Here is a 12,953-nt window from a genome sequence, read left to right as displayed (position 1 = left end):
TTTCAGGAGAGTTCTTAGCAAGGGCTTCAACAAGGATTGAATCATGGGGAAAAGTTGTGCTTCTCACAATTGGTTTCCCCTTATCTTAGCTTTAGGGGTCTAAATCCAAACGGGGTCTCCAGCTGGATCCATGATGACCTTCAACTGTGTGACCCCCAGGAAGCCAGTCTTGGTTTTCATCTAAACTGAATATCCCAGTCCTAGAAGGGGAGTGGCACGAGGATTAAATGACCCCTTGACACCAGGGAAACCAGGGACCTGGATGATGCTGCCTAGGTAAGCAGACTAAAAAGTACAGAACTGATTGGATGCCACTTTGGTTACAAGTGCAGAGATACTGCAATGGAATGAGACACAGGAGGAAAGGTGGAATGTAGGTAGATCTCGTATGAGGTTATGGGCACCTCAAACTCCTGAAAGTCAATCCCAAGTTAGAACAGAAAATTGCCTTCTGGGTACTGGAGACAGCCGGCCCAGCACAGCGTGAGTGCTCACTCAATGCAATGTGATGTGGATGGGGACTGTCCTCGGTCTCCGGGTCTCTTTCTGTTATTCTCTTTGGCCATAGGCTTTCCAGAGATACTTGCGGACGCAAGCCACCAGTACCCAGAAAGAAGACTGAAAAAAAGAGGTGCAGGCGTTGACGGCAGGCCCGGAGCCCTGGTGCTGAACCCCATCTCCCCGCCCTCGCTCCCAAACCCCCACCCCCATCGCCAGGTCGGCACAATCAGGCTTGGGAGAGTGAAAGGGTTTCACTTCCGCCTGGCTGCAGGAACCACAAGTTCCAGACTAGGTCGGAACTGGAATAATCACAGTCAAAATCCACCCAGATGCTCTCACACACCCAGCCGCGCGCGCATCCCGGGGCCGCGGGGCGCACGTGAGCCCACGCCCCGCGCGCCCGGCCCTGCCTCCCGCCGGAGCATCCTCGGCAGCGGCCGCAGACGCAGCCGCCGCCGCCTCCTCCTCCTCCTCCTCCTCCTCCTCCTCCTCCTCCTCCTCCTCGCGCCGCCGCCGCCACCGTCTCCTCTCCCCTCTCGTCCTCCTTCCTCCCCCAGTTCCTGCTCCTCCTCCCGTCCGCGGCGGCGAAGGGCAGAACCCTCAGCCGCGGCTGCCTGCGCTCGGGCCGCCGAGAACCTGGAACAGGTCTGTGCGGGGGGCGCTTTGTTGCGGGCAGTTGGAGCGCCCCTGGCTCCCCAGAGCCGCCGGGAGGGCGCGCGGCGGGCGCTGGGGTCGATGATTTCTCCGCGTTGGGGTTTTTTCTATGAATAGACGGGGTGCGATGGGGCGGGAGGGCAGCTCGGTCCCTTGGCCAGTTCGCCGTCCCTCAGGCTTCGTGGCGAGGGAGCCCCGAAGCTGCCCGGACTCCCGCCCCCCGCCCACCCCTCAAGCTCTCTTTCCGTGCACCCCCACTCCCCGCATCCACTTCCCAGAGCTGAGCTTTCTCTTGTTCTGGGAGCTCGTGGATGGGGGCGGGGAGAGATGGATGGAGCCGATCCAGCGGGGCACCTGGGTGCATGGGGCTTTGTTACATACAACAAAAACCAGTCCGCACCAGCTTCCAGTTCCAGGCTAGGCTGCAGTCTGCGGGCGGTGTGGGGTGTGGGCCAGGCACACTGGGGAAGTGAGAGAATGCGAGGGGGCACTCCCTGTGTGTGTGACTGGGCACACAGGAATGCGGTGGCGTGTGTCGGGTGGGGGGGAGATGGTGCGGGTTTTGTGTGGGGTGCAGTGAGTATGAGTTGGAGTGTGGGGTGTCGTGTGTGTGTGCGCGCGCGCGCCATGGGGTTGGGTTACTCCTGGCATTACATGTCCTTGGGTATCATCCCATGCCAAGCCAGATTGCAGTAACACGCAGGCGGATCAGGTCCAACCTGTTCTGCCCACACTGGAAGGGTAATGATGGTTTCAAAGTGATGGAAATCCCCCCAGCTTGGGGCTGTTGCTTAGGACATTCTGCTTGTGGAATTTCCAGCCAGGTTGACCAAGTCCTACTGGACATGATTATTGTTCCCCCAAAGACGCCCAACTTTCTTAGCAGGTTTCCCTCTCTCAGCCAAAGCTCTTACAGTGATCCCTGCAGTGCCTCCCCCCACACCCCTTTAATTAGTGGATGCTCATGTCGTCTTTGCTGCAGTGATGTTACTTTTGAGCCAGGATGTAGCTGTATGTTTGGAGAAAAATAAACATACTAGATGCACCTATGTATTAGTAGTGAATTTGGGTTAGAGGGTTTTTTTATTCTCCTGGAACTGTAAGATGTGAATTGGTATGGTGGTGGTGGTTTTTTTTTTTTTTTTATCAAAGAAAGAAGAAATCAACAAACATGAACAAAACTGCTAGATCTTCTCTTGCACTGCTAGACCTTCTCTTGTACATTTTATTTGAGGCTTTAAGAAAGCATTATTTGTCAGGGGCCAAAAATGTACAGTTAAGGGTAGTGATTGTTCAGTCAAACAACCAACATTTATTAAACACCTGCTATGTGCCAGTGGTAATGCTAGGTATTGGAAGTATATAAATGAATAAATGAATAAAACATCATCTCAGTTCTCAGGGAGTGCACAGTCCGGGAGACAAGATTGAGTGTGTAAGCAGATGATTACAGTAGAGTATGACAAGAGATAGGCAGGGTACTGTGAGAGCACAGAGGAGGGGTGCCTAGCTGGGGGTGGGAGGTATGATCAGGAGAGGCTTTGGGGCGCCTGGGTGGCTCAGTCAGTTAAGCGTCCAACTCTTGATTTCGGCTCAGGTCATGATCTCAGGGTCAGGCTCCACGCTCAGCAGGGAGACTGCTTGAGATTCTCTTTCTCCCTCTGCCCCTCCCCCCACTCCCATGTGGACACGCGTGCTCTCTTTCTTTCAATAAAATCTTTTAAGAAAGAAAAAAGAAAGGGAGGAAGGAAGGAAGGAAGGACGGACAGGCTTCATGGGGGAAGTGACATTTGAGTGAGTCTTGAAGAATTAATTCACCAGGTGGCCAAGTTGAAGGACCGGCATATATAAAGGCAGAGGGGTCATGGTTAAGTAAGACAGCAGGGAGTCCTCAGAAGTATTACTATCACAAACTCAGAATGAGTCTACCTGGACTGGGATGGTGATTAATGGTGAATCCAAAAGGAGCCAGTATCTTATCTATGATAAAGATCAGCACATGTCCCCATCTTAAGAAAGGTCCAGCTCATTTAAAAATATTAGTGTTTTGCTTTAAGCAAATCTGCTATGTATTTACAAGGCAAATGACCTAGATGGACAGTATTCACATTGCAGAATGTGTTGCTTTACAAAGGCTTCATAATCAGATCATCTTAAATATTAGTGCCCCTCTGACCTTTACAGTGAAGATTTTTACCCCAAATGCAATTTACACAGAATTTTTTGTGTAGCCAATAGATGGATAAAGAAAGATACACCCGCGTTGCATTTACTTTGTGCACAAAAAGTTACCAATGTCAGTGCAGGCACTTTCCCTCCTGGTGTGGGTGTTTAATAAATACTGACTACTGAAAGCATGGAAATGGTAGTAATAAATATGAAATCCATTGTCCGTTATCTTTTGTCATTTGGATTGTATGTAAAATGCAAATTAACCAGGACAGGGTCTTCAGGGACTTTTACATTTTAGATACTGTTAGTTGTGTCACTGGTAATTAATAATAGCCCAAGATTTCTGTCCTGTATGTTAGGTGCATAGTCAGGAATGGCTGTGTGAGGACTGACTCTAAGACGCCTGCGGTTAAGCCCGAATAGGGGTGCACATTCTGAGTCTCCCGTTTTTTTGTGTTGGGGCCAGTTGCACGGGCTGATAAATGGCACTGGAAACGAACCTAAGGGATGAATGATTTCTGCTGGAAGTGCCTGGTGGGCACAAAATAACGCTAGTTAAGAGTGGGCTCTGAGGGCTTGGACCAGCATCCTGAGCATCTCCTCCCTGAAATGAAGACCAAAAATAGCCCTGGGTTCTGTTTGAAAGGAATGCCAGCAGAAGCGGTTGAGCTTGAATTGACTTCCCCCACCCCCAGCCTGGCCAGTGCCCCGAGGCAGAGGAAATGATAGCCCGGGGTCATTTGGGCACATCAAGGTCCTTTGCTCATTGGCTGTCAGTAGCAGAAAGTATCAGGCAGCATCTCTAAGGCACATTCCCCCACAGCTTGGGCTGGAAAGGAATGGATACGTCTGCTGTGTCTATACTCAGGTAAGTCTAGTGGCTGGGCCAAGAGCTTGCCAGTGTGGGTGACGAAGAAGCCTAGTTCCACCGGACGCTAGTAGGTGTTACACACTCACATCCAGACACACACAGAGTTTTGTGGTCAAGTTAAATTTGGGAAATTCTTGCTTAAGCAAAAACAGGTTTGTTTATTTCAGGGCTTCTGAAAGCCTTTACCAGGCTAATGTATACGGTGACTCGCCAGGAGCAGAGAATCTGCAGCCTTTCCCAGGTGTATTTGCCCACAGAACCCGCTGTTCCGACAGGCATTTGGCCAGACTGCTATTGAGAATATTGGCTGGGCAGTGCCAGGCAAGAGCCTTTCCCTTGGAGTTCGCAGGCTGTCGGTATCTTGCTGGGTAACTTGGATGCCTCGCTTCACCCTCTGGGCCTTCCTTCCCCCATGCGCCAAATGAGGCTGATAATAATCATTGTTCTCACCGTCTGTGATGTTGTGATGACAACTAAGATAATATCTCTGCAAGTATTTTGAGCTCTTTAGAAGAAAGGCTCTATATAAACTCGAGGTTATTATGAAAGGGAAGTGCAGAATTAAGGCAATTATCCTGATAATTCAGGCCCAAATCCTGTTTTTCTGCCGCACTGTTGGGCAGACTGCCTCAGTTCTCTGCTCGGCTTTGACTGCGAAGACCTATCCTCATTCAACCTTGGGTGACTCAGTTCTTTGCGCTTACTTCCTTCCACTTCCTGAAGATTCCAGTGTGGCCTCTAATTTCCTGGGCCAGAGGTATCATCAGTAGGGCCGTAAGAAAAATCCCACCAATTTGAACACACCCTGCTGACCAGAGAACCCTGGAGGTGGAAATTAAGTTGAGTTGGAAAGTTGCTTTTATCCTTCAGACTCATTCTCCTGCAGAAGTAGTTCCGGAGGGCCATCTTGGCCGCAGCCACTGTAGGGTTCATGTTCAGTGGACCCTGTGCCCGGCCCGTGTAGTCAATAGGAAGGCATGGCCATCTTTAAGGAAATTTAAAGGCCGAAGAAAAAGCACTCGTGTGACTATTGACCCTCTCCGATTCCCTGGGCTCTTCATTAAATCCCTCAACCTCTCTTCTTTACAAGCCACCTTGAAGGAAGAGTGCCTTTCTTGAGAATTAACAGCTAATAACCATTGCCAGCTGGCTCGGGGGTAGAGACTGACGGGGAGGCCTTAGATTTACCCATTCCACCGTGCACCTTACGCGCAACCGGCCACTCCCCGCATGAAAGCAACAAGCTTCAGTTACAGCAGGGAGGGTTTAGGTCAGCCATGAGAGCAGACGCTGTGACTTGAAGACTGCGCTACTGGACCTCGAGAGCGAAGTCCTCCTCTGTTCTGGAAAGTTTGGCAGAGATACCTGTCCAGTAGGGGAGATTCACAATGGTGGCACCGCAAGTGCCTTTCCAAGTTCATCTGGTGCAAAGCGTCTGTTTCGGCTGAGCAAAATGCCAGAGAAGTGCAGTGCGTTCACTAGGATCCACAGCTATCACGTGACACAACAGTCATCATTCTAGAACTCAGATCTGCTGCTTCCTAATGCTCTTTCCGCTCGACCCAGCCATCTTCTTGTGTACTTCAGGGGGGGTGTGGGTTGGTTCTTCAGTGGGACCTGGAGGTCATGTCCAGGCCCGAGTTGTGTGGGCTCTCGTGTGGCACCTTTAGCGGAGAGACAGGTTTCTAGTGGAGCCTGAAAAGGCCATGCTTCCCCTCTCTCTTTCTCTTCCTCTTGAGTGTCCCGTTGTCTGATTCACCCAGCCAATCTGGAAACCTCAGGACTGGGTATTCTGCTTCGATACTCAGTGGATGATTCAATCACCAAGTCCTTCTTCCTTGGTGATGATTCACTTTTTTTTTGTGGACCCGTGACCTCCTTGGAAGTTTGATGAATGCTACTGATGAACTCCCCCCAAAAAGGGCATGGAATTTGAGGGTCGTGTAGGTGCGGGGCTCCAACTCTGCCGGCTGTTGGTGTCAGTACACAGCGTAGGGCCACTTGTAGACGCTCCCTAAATACGAAAAATTCCCAGAGTTGGAATTGTCAACCTTAACTTGGGGGGGAGGGAGGGATTGGAAATACCGGGATGAGCCTTGTGCCGAATAGACTGGGGGAGTGGAAGTTAGTGTGGAATCTCTTTAGGATGAAATAATGGGATTGGATTCAGTTCCTGAGGTAAAAACAGAAAAGGAATTGAAATGAACAAGCCATGTCCCCTTCTCCCAACCTTATGAAAAACATGCAGGGGGCAAAGGAGGCAGGGCAGGAAAAATGGCGGGAGATGTGAAAAGACAGGAGAGGAAGGTCCTTCTAGAAAGTGTGTCAGTTTCACCCTAATAGCATGAAAGGAAACTCTCCTAAAAGAATGGGGGCATCCCTTTCACTTCTTTCCGGTGTTTCTTAACTTCTAAGTAGCAACAAGCCCATGGCTTGGGTATTAGAAATTATCTTAGATGCAGGAACACCATGTCCTTGAAGAGGACATTTTTAGAGGCTGGGAGATTGTGGGGGAGTGGCACAGCTTGCCTTCTTGTTTCAAAAAAGCATTTTTATGATTAAAATAATACATGCGTATACTTGTAAAAATAGCAGTCTGAAGTAGAATGTTCCGGGCCTCTCCATCATCCGATCCCTGCCCTGTTCACCATTTGGTATGTATCATTCTGTGCATGTTTTTATGAATATTCCTATACGTATTCCTGTGCATAAAATAACAAAGGATGCGACCAGTGCTCTGAATACTGTTCTCCCAACATGCTTTTCATGGAACTCTGTGTCTGGACGTCTTTTCCTGCCAGTAAACCTAGAGCTGTCTCATTCTTTTTAAGAGCTGCGTAGTACTCTAACTTCTATGGTTGGGACATAATGTCTCTAATCCAGCTTTCATTGATGAATTTTTATAGTATTTCTCATTTTTAAAAAGAATTACTAAATATTGGGGCAGCCGACTTCCTTTGACCTGCACCCCTGCATACTCTTGCAAGGGTTTTTGTAAAATAAATGGCCAGTCGTGAAACTCTGGTTCAAAGACTTTGGTCTGCACGTCCTTGATTTTAACAGAGCCCTGTCCAAATTGCCCTGCAAGAAGGTTATAGCGACTTACCTTCCCACCACCAATGGCCATTTCTCTAGCTAGGCTCTTCCTCACCAATTTCAGATACTCTTGATCTTTAGTCTTTGATAATGTGATAGCTGAAAACAGTCCCCATTTTCTTTGCTTTTTTTTTTTTTTTTTTGAGTACCAGAGAGGTTGAACACCTTTTCGGCTGTTTATTGGCCTATTTTTCTATTCAGTTGTTCTTTCTCATCTTGACAACTGCCATCTCTTTACATATATCAGACAGCAGCTAACACTTCCTCTGTTGTAAGTATATTAAGCAGTTTATTGTTTACTTTTTTGCTTCGATTTTAAAGTGTCTTTCAGTTGTATAGAAATGTTTCAAACTTGAAAATTCCTAATTGGCACTCTGTTCTTTTATGAAAACTCAAACAAGGCCACAGTGAATATCCTTGGACTCTATATCATGTGCATTGGGCTCATTATTTCCTTAAGATAAATTCCGAGGACTGGCTTTTTTCAGGTAATTTTTTTTCCCTAGATCTTGCCAAATTGTTCTCTGAAGTGTTCTTTTCTTCTTCTTCTTCTTCTTCTTCTTCTTCTTCTTCTTCTTCTTCTTTTTTTACCAGTTTACATTCCAACCACAGAGTATAAAAGTATACTTTGCTCCTCCTCTTGATGCCTTCCAATAATTGAGATTTCAGCTCTTAAATCAAGTGCTAGGCAGGAATTCATATTGGACACCAGGAAAGGTTTGGAGCAGAAATCCCTAACTTCACGCAAAACACATGTAATACATGCTTCACCTTCAATTATTTAAGCAAACAGGCTTTTTAATTCATTTCCAACTAGAACTGTGTCAAACGCATTTTCCTAACATCAAGTCTCTCTAAATTCACTGTGAAATGAATGACCATTTAGGGTCATTTCTGTTGGCAGCAGCTGCAGCAACGGACAATGGCAAATTGACATTAGAGATCTACCTTGTAAGACACTCGGGAAAAAAGGTACTGCCGCATCTTCGCTGACCTCTGAGGTCAGCTAGATTGGTTCCAGAATTTTCCAGAGGCTGAGTGCTGAGTAGGAGTCAGCTTCTATCCAACTTGACTTCCTGCAAAGAGGACAAGTTTGAGGCCCTCCCATGAGAAGTTATTCTCACAGAAATAAACAGTGATGTCACCCTCTGCAAAGGGAATGGTGGCAAACGGGGACAGGTGTAGCTTCTCCCCTCACTCTGCGGCCACTTGCTTCATCTTCTTGCCTCTCCTTCCTGCCCACGTCCAGATTCGGCCCCGGGGAATTGGCTGTCTGCTCTAGGCCACAGGTAGGGTCTGCGGATTAGGAGAAGATGGAAGTCATGGGGGTCGGTTGTGTGGTTTGAGAACTCTCTTTTGTCTTTAGCGTGATGGTAGCAACCTTAAAATTCCTTGAGGGGTGGCAGAGCAGTGTGAGACACGCAAACAGATGGTGACGATGGTGGCCCATTTTACAGATGGTGAAGACACAGCTGGAGAGGAGACCACGCTCTCAGAGTTGGACATTGCTGGGAAAGGCTCCTGACCTACCCCCAGCACTCGCTAGCTAAAAATCTGGCACCTGGTCTCCCCTAGGAATGGACCTTGGTGCCTTTGAGGTGCTGCTTCCCCATCTGATAGCTTTAAGAATGCCCTTTGTCCTTACCCATCGTTCCCTTTACCTAGCGTGGTACATACACAGCCCAGCGCTGGGATCCTTTTGAGTTGTCAGAAGATGGGGGGGTATGGTACCCAAGGAATCATTTGGATTATTTGAACTATTGACATTTATGATTTGTGGTTTCCCACTTACCTTAAAATCTTGGTATTTGGCAAATGGCTTTAGATCCTATCTAATAGTTGTTGGGGTTTTTTTTTCTTTCTTTTAAAGGTTTGGAGTAGCGTAAGGAGAGTTCACAGGGGAACTCATGGCCAGACAATATAATTGTTCATCTTTGCAGCCTTGAGAAAGACATGCTTTTGGTTGTTAAGCTCACGAGTGTCCCATCTTAAAGCTAGGTTGTCTCCTCTTCGGTGCTGAATGATTCAAAACTAAAGCATTATAGCCACAAATATGGTCTCTGCACCTAAATCCTGTGTCCTGTTTCTCCTTATGGATGGTCATAAGGGGAAAGGTCAGGTTTTCTTTTCTTTTTCAAACTATGTTTGATGCTTTCAGTAGAACTCGGGATCATCGTATTTTGTTTTTACTGAATTATTCCCCAAAGGTAGCATTGCTTTTGAACTCCGATTAGAACCAGGAGGAACATCCGTCTACGTACTTAAACTTCCAGGAAAAATCTTGCTGAGAGGCAAAGATAGTCGGCAAATGGAGCTTACAGTGAATGGGGAGGCAGAAGACCCAGGTTCCGATTCTGGTTTTGGTACGAATTAGCTGTGTGACCTTGAACAAGTGTTTAAATGTCTCTGGGCCTCGGGTTCTTCACATATACAATGAGGACATAGTCAGGAATCACAGATCTATCCTGTAGTGCCTTCCATTTAAATAAAGCATGTTCATCTCTGAAGTCAGAGCGTGCTTTTGTGACAGAATCACTTGGGGGCACATTAAAAGCTGGAGTCCTCACCTCAACCCACTGAATCTACAACTCCAGGAGGGGACCCAGGAATTCTTATGCCTTAACCAGCTTCTTAGGTGATTCAAAGAAGGCGGGAGCCCCCTCCTATGGTAACTTTCAGGAGGCAAGAGCCCTTCCTTGGGCTTTCTGGCCTGAGGGAATAAAAACCATTTTCCTAAGTGAGAAAGTCCTGGCCTCCCAGTAGCTCTGGCTTAGAAACCCGTGACACCAGGGGTCCCTGGCTGGCTCCGTCGGTAGAGCGTGTGACTCTTGATCTCGGAGTTGTGAATTCAAGCCCCACGTTGGGTGTAGAGATCACTTAAAAAAAAAAAACTTAAAAAAAAAGAAAATTAAGGAAGAAACCTATGACACAAGACTGCATTCGAGGAGGCTGGTTTTTGACCTAGGTCCCTGGGGCTGGTTTCTGCCTAGATAAGTGGAGAGCAGAATGTTCTTTTGAATAAGAGAAGGCCTGGATGAACAGACTGACCAGCTCTTCAGTCATGAGCATATTTCAGGCCCTTTGGCACAAAGTCTTCAGTAGCAGCATTTCTGAGAAAGGACAAAGTAGTTTCCAGAACTCAGACCCTTTCTGCCCAAGCTCTCCCTCGAATCCCATTTGATGGTTCCACCCCTCCTTTGACTTTTAAAAACTTTTATTTCTCTTCCCTTCCTCAAACCCCTAGCATGGCAGTGGGTTCCCGCACTTGATGGGATTTCAACACCCCAGCTTTTTAGGCCCTAACCTCCCCCCAACTCTCACCGTACCCCTCAGCCCTCCCTTTGTCATAGCACTGATTTTAGAGGCACGGCCTCAGTGCCCTCCTGCTCTCTAAATGCCCACAGGAAAGGAGTTATCAGCATCAACGTACACCCATTTACCCCACTTACATTCTTGTGGCTCACCCTTCAGCCCTTCATTTCATTGCAGGGGAATTTGGAGCCAGAGAGATGCTTCTCCAAAGCAAACTTTCAGAGACAGCAAGTCTTCCTTTTTATATATAGCTGCCATTTATTGAGACTCAGAGCCTCCAAGTGACTTGCACACCGAGTTCATTTGGCTGGTGAGTAGTGCAGCGGGTCTGGCTGCCTGGTCCTGGGGCCTGAATGGTTAAACGGAATATTCTGCTACGAAGCGTTCCCCCGCGGTAATAAGGCGGTTATGCCAAAGGCAAGTGTGTGCAGCAATAGATTTTCTTGGCTGTGAAGCCTGAGCCCTGAAGAGTCTGAATAACTTCAAACACCAGGAAAGAGAGGCGAGTTCATTTTAATGGCAGAGTGATGTGGCCAGGGTCATTATGTATCGTTGGAAGGCTGGGGCCAGGAAATGGGTTTTGCTGTTGGCGCACGGGTAACTGCATTGAGACAGAAATTCCCGAGACCCTGCGAGTCTTGTTAGTTTCACCGATGGCAGAGCCAGGAAACCTACCGGTTATTTTTCTCCTCCTAATCCTGTCAGGAAGCCGGCATCAAGGCTAGAGGGGACCAGAGGTCAGGAGGGAGTTCCGGGATGCTCTCAGCTAATGGGGGTCTGGATAAGGGGAGAGAGCCAGGGGGAGGGCCCAGAATAGGCTTGGGTTCTTGCATTTTCAGCTCACCTGAGTCCTTCTTGCCTGATCGTCATTATCAAACTTGTGGCATAGAGCAAGGGATATTTGGCAGCCACCAATTCAGACTCAATGGACTAGGATTGATGGGTCTCAAACTCATGAGCACAACACATCCAGGCACAGAGATTTCCAGAATATGCCCACGGGTCGGAGTCTCTCCTCAAACCCTAAGCTAATGCCCCATTTGAAGAAGCCCAACTTTTCACACCGACTGGAGTGCATGCACTGAACACTGCTGCACAAAAACAAAAATTTTTCCACTCTTTCTTGGCTCTTTCCTGGCAAGGTCTTGTATTGGCTGTAATTCCTCTAAAAAGGTCTTTTGAGTTTGAGCCCTCAGATGAAGACTTCCACCCATTTTCCACAGAGTCTGTTCTCTTTATTGTTATTCCCAGTCACGAGAGTCAGTAGGCCTCAAGGTCTTATGAGGCCCCAGGTCTCCCATATGCAATGATCCTGATTCTCCCTTGTCCGTGGAGAGAGTCGAGCAAAAACAAATGGGCCAAGCTATGCGCTTGCGGTTGTCTTCAGGTTTTCCCTGGCCAAAGAGCTGTTTTGGAGAAAAAGAGAAGGCAGTGTAAGGTTAAGCTGCAATCAGTTGCCCAAGTCCAAATCCCGGCCCTATCTCCTGGCTGTGTGATCTCAGAAAGTTTCTTAACCAACCTAACTGCCTTTAACTCTGTAAAATGGAAAGAGTAATAATTTGTACCCACTCATGGAGTTCAGGGAAGGAATCAAAGTGATCATGTAGGTCAAGGGTCTGCCCCAGAATTCGTGCTCAATAAATGGCAGCTTAATTTTTTAAGGTCTTCTTCATTTATTTGAAAGACAGGGAGAGAGCACAAGCGGGGGGAGGGGCAGAGGGAGAGGCAGAAGCAGGCTCCCCGCTGAGCAGGGAGCCCAATGTGGGACTCGATCCCAGGACCCTGGGATCATGACTTGAGCCCAAGTCAGAGGCTTAACGGACTGAGCCATCCAGGCTCATCCATCCAGGCGCCCCAACAGCTCATTTTTTCTTTTAATTATTAGGAGTGCACATAGCCCTGTGGAGGGGTGTGGGTCCAAGCACTTTGGACAAGTCACTGACCCTCGCTAAACTTTAGTCTCTTCACCTGTAAAATGGAGATAAAAGAGTAGGTACTTATTAGGGTTTTTTTTTCCCCCCTTCGGGAATAAACAAGATAATTCCCGCAAAGTTCTCAGCACAGTGCCTGGTACATAGAAGTGCTCGAAAGGGATTGTTACTGTCAGCCAGTTGCCAACCTCAGTGACCCTTGTAGGCCCTTTGGTCCCTGGCTTCTCAGTGTCTGGGCCACCCTGGGCCTCACTCCCACCCCAGCAGAGGTTGCTGATGATTGTGTGGTATGCGTTGTTTGGGACAAGCAGAGGACAGGGCCTTTTTGCGTGGGGACCTCCTGAGGCTGACAGGGCTTCCTGCAACAGCACCCCCACAGTGTCCCATTGGCCTTCTGGACAGCAGCTGATTCCCAG

The 12,953-nt window shown here is 48.2% G+C and overlaps 1 protein-coding gene across 2 annotated transcripts in view; it reads left to right on the top strand.

The window, feature by feature from the left end:
* The first annotated feature begins 1,031 nt into the window (after positions 1-1,031).
* The window catches only part of PAK3 (p21 (RAC1) activated kinase 3), a 249,900-nt gene continuing 237,978 nt past the window's right edge, over positions 1,032-12,953 (top strand). For both annotated transcript variants that reach the window (XM_032392813.1, XM_032392800.1), the window contains exon 1: positions 1,032-1,146. The gene's annotated coding sequence lies outside the window, so the exon portion shown is untranslated. The remainder of the gene's footprint in view (positions 1,147-12,953) is intronic.

This window comes from Phoca vitulina, unplaced genomic scaffold, assembly GCF_004348235.1.
Source record: "Phoca vitulina isolate PV1807 unplaced genomic scaffold, GSC_HSeal_1.0 scaffold69, whole genome shotgun sequence".
In the NCBI taxonomy this organism is placed as follows: Eukaryota; Metazoa; Chordata; class Mammalia; order Carnivora; family Phocidae; genus Phoca; species Phoca vitulina.
Note: the sequence above shows the minus strand (reverse complement) of the source record. Positions and strands in the feature narration are given on the sequence as shown.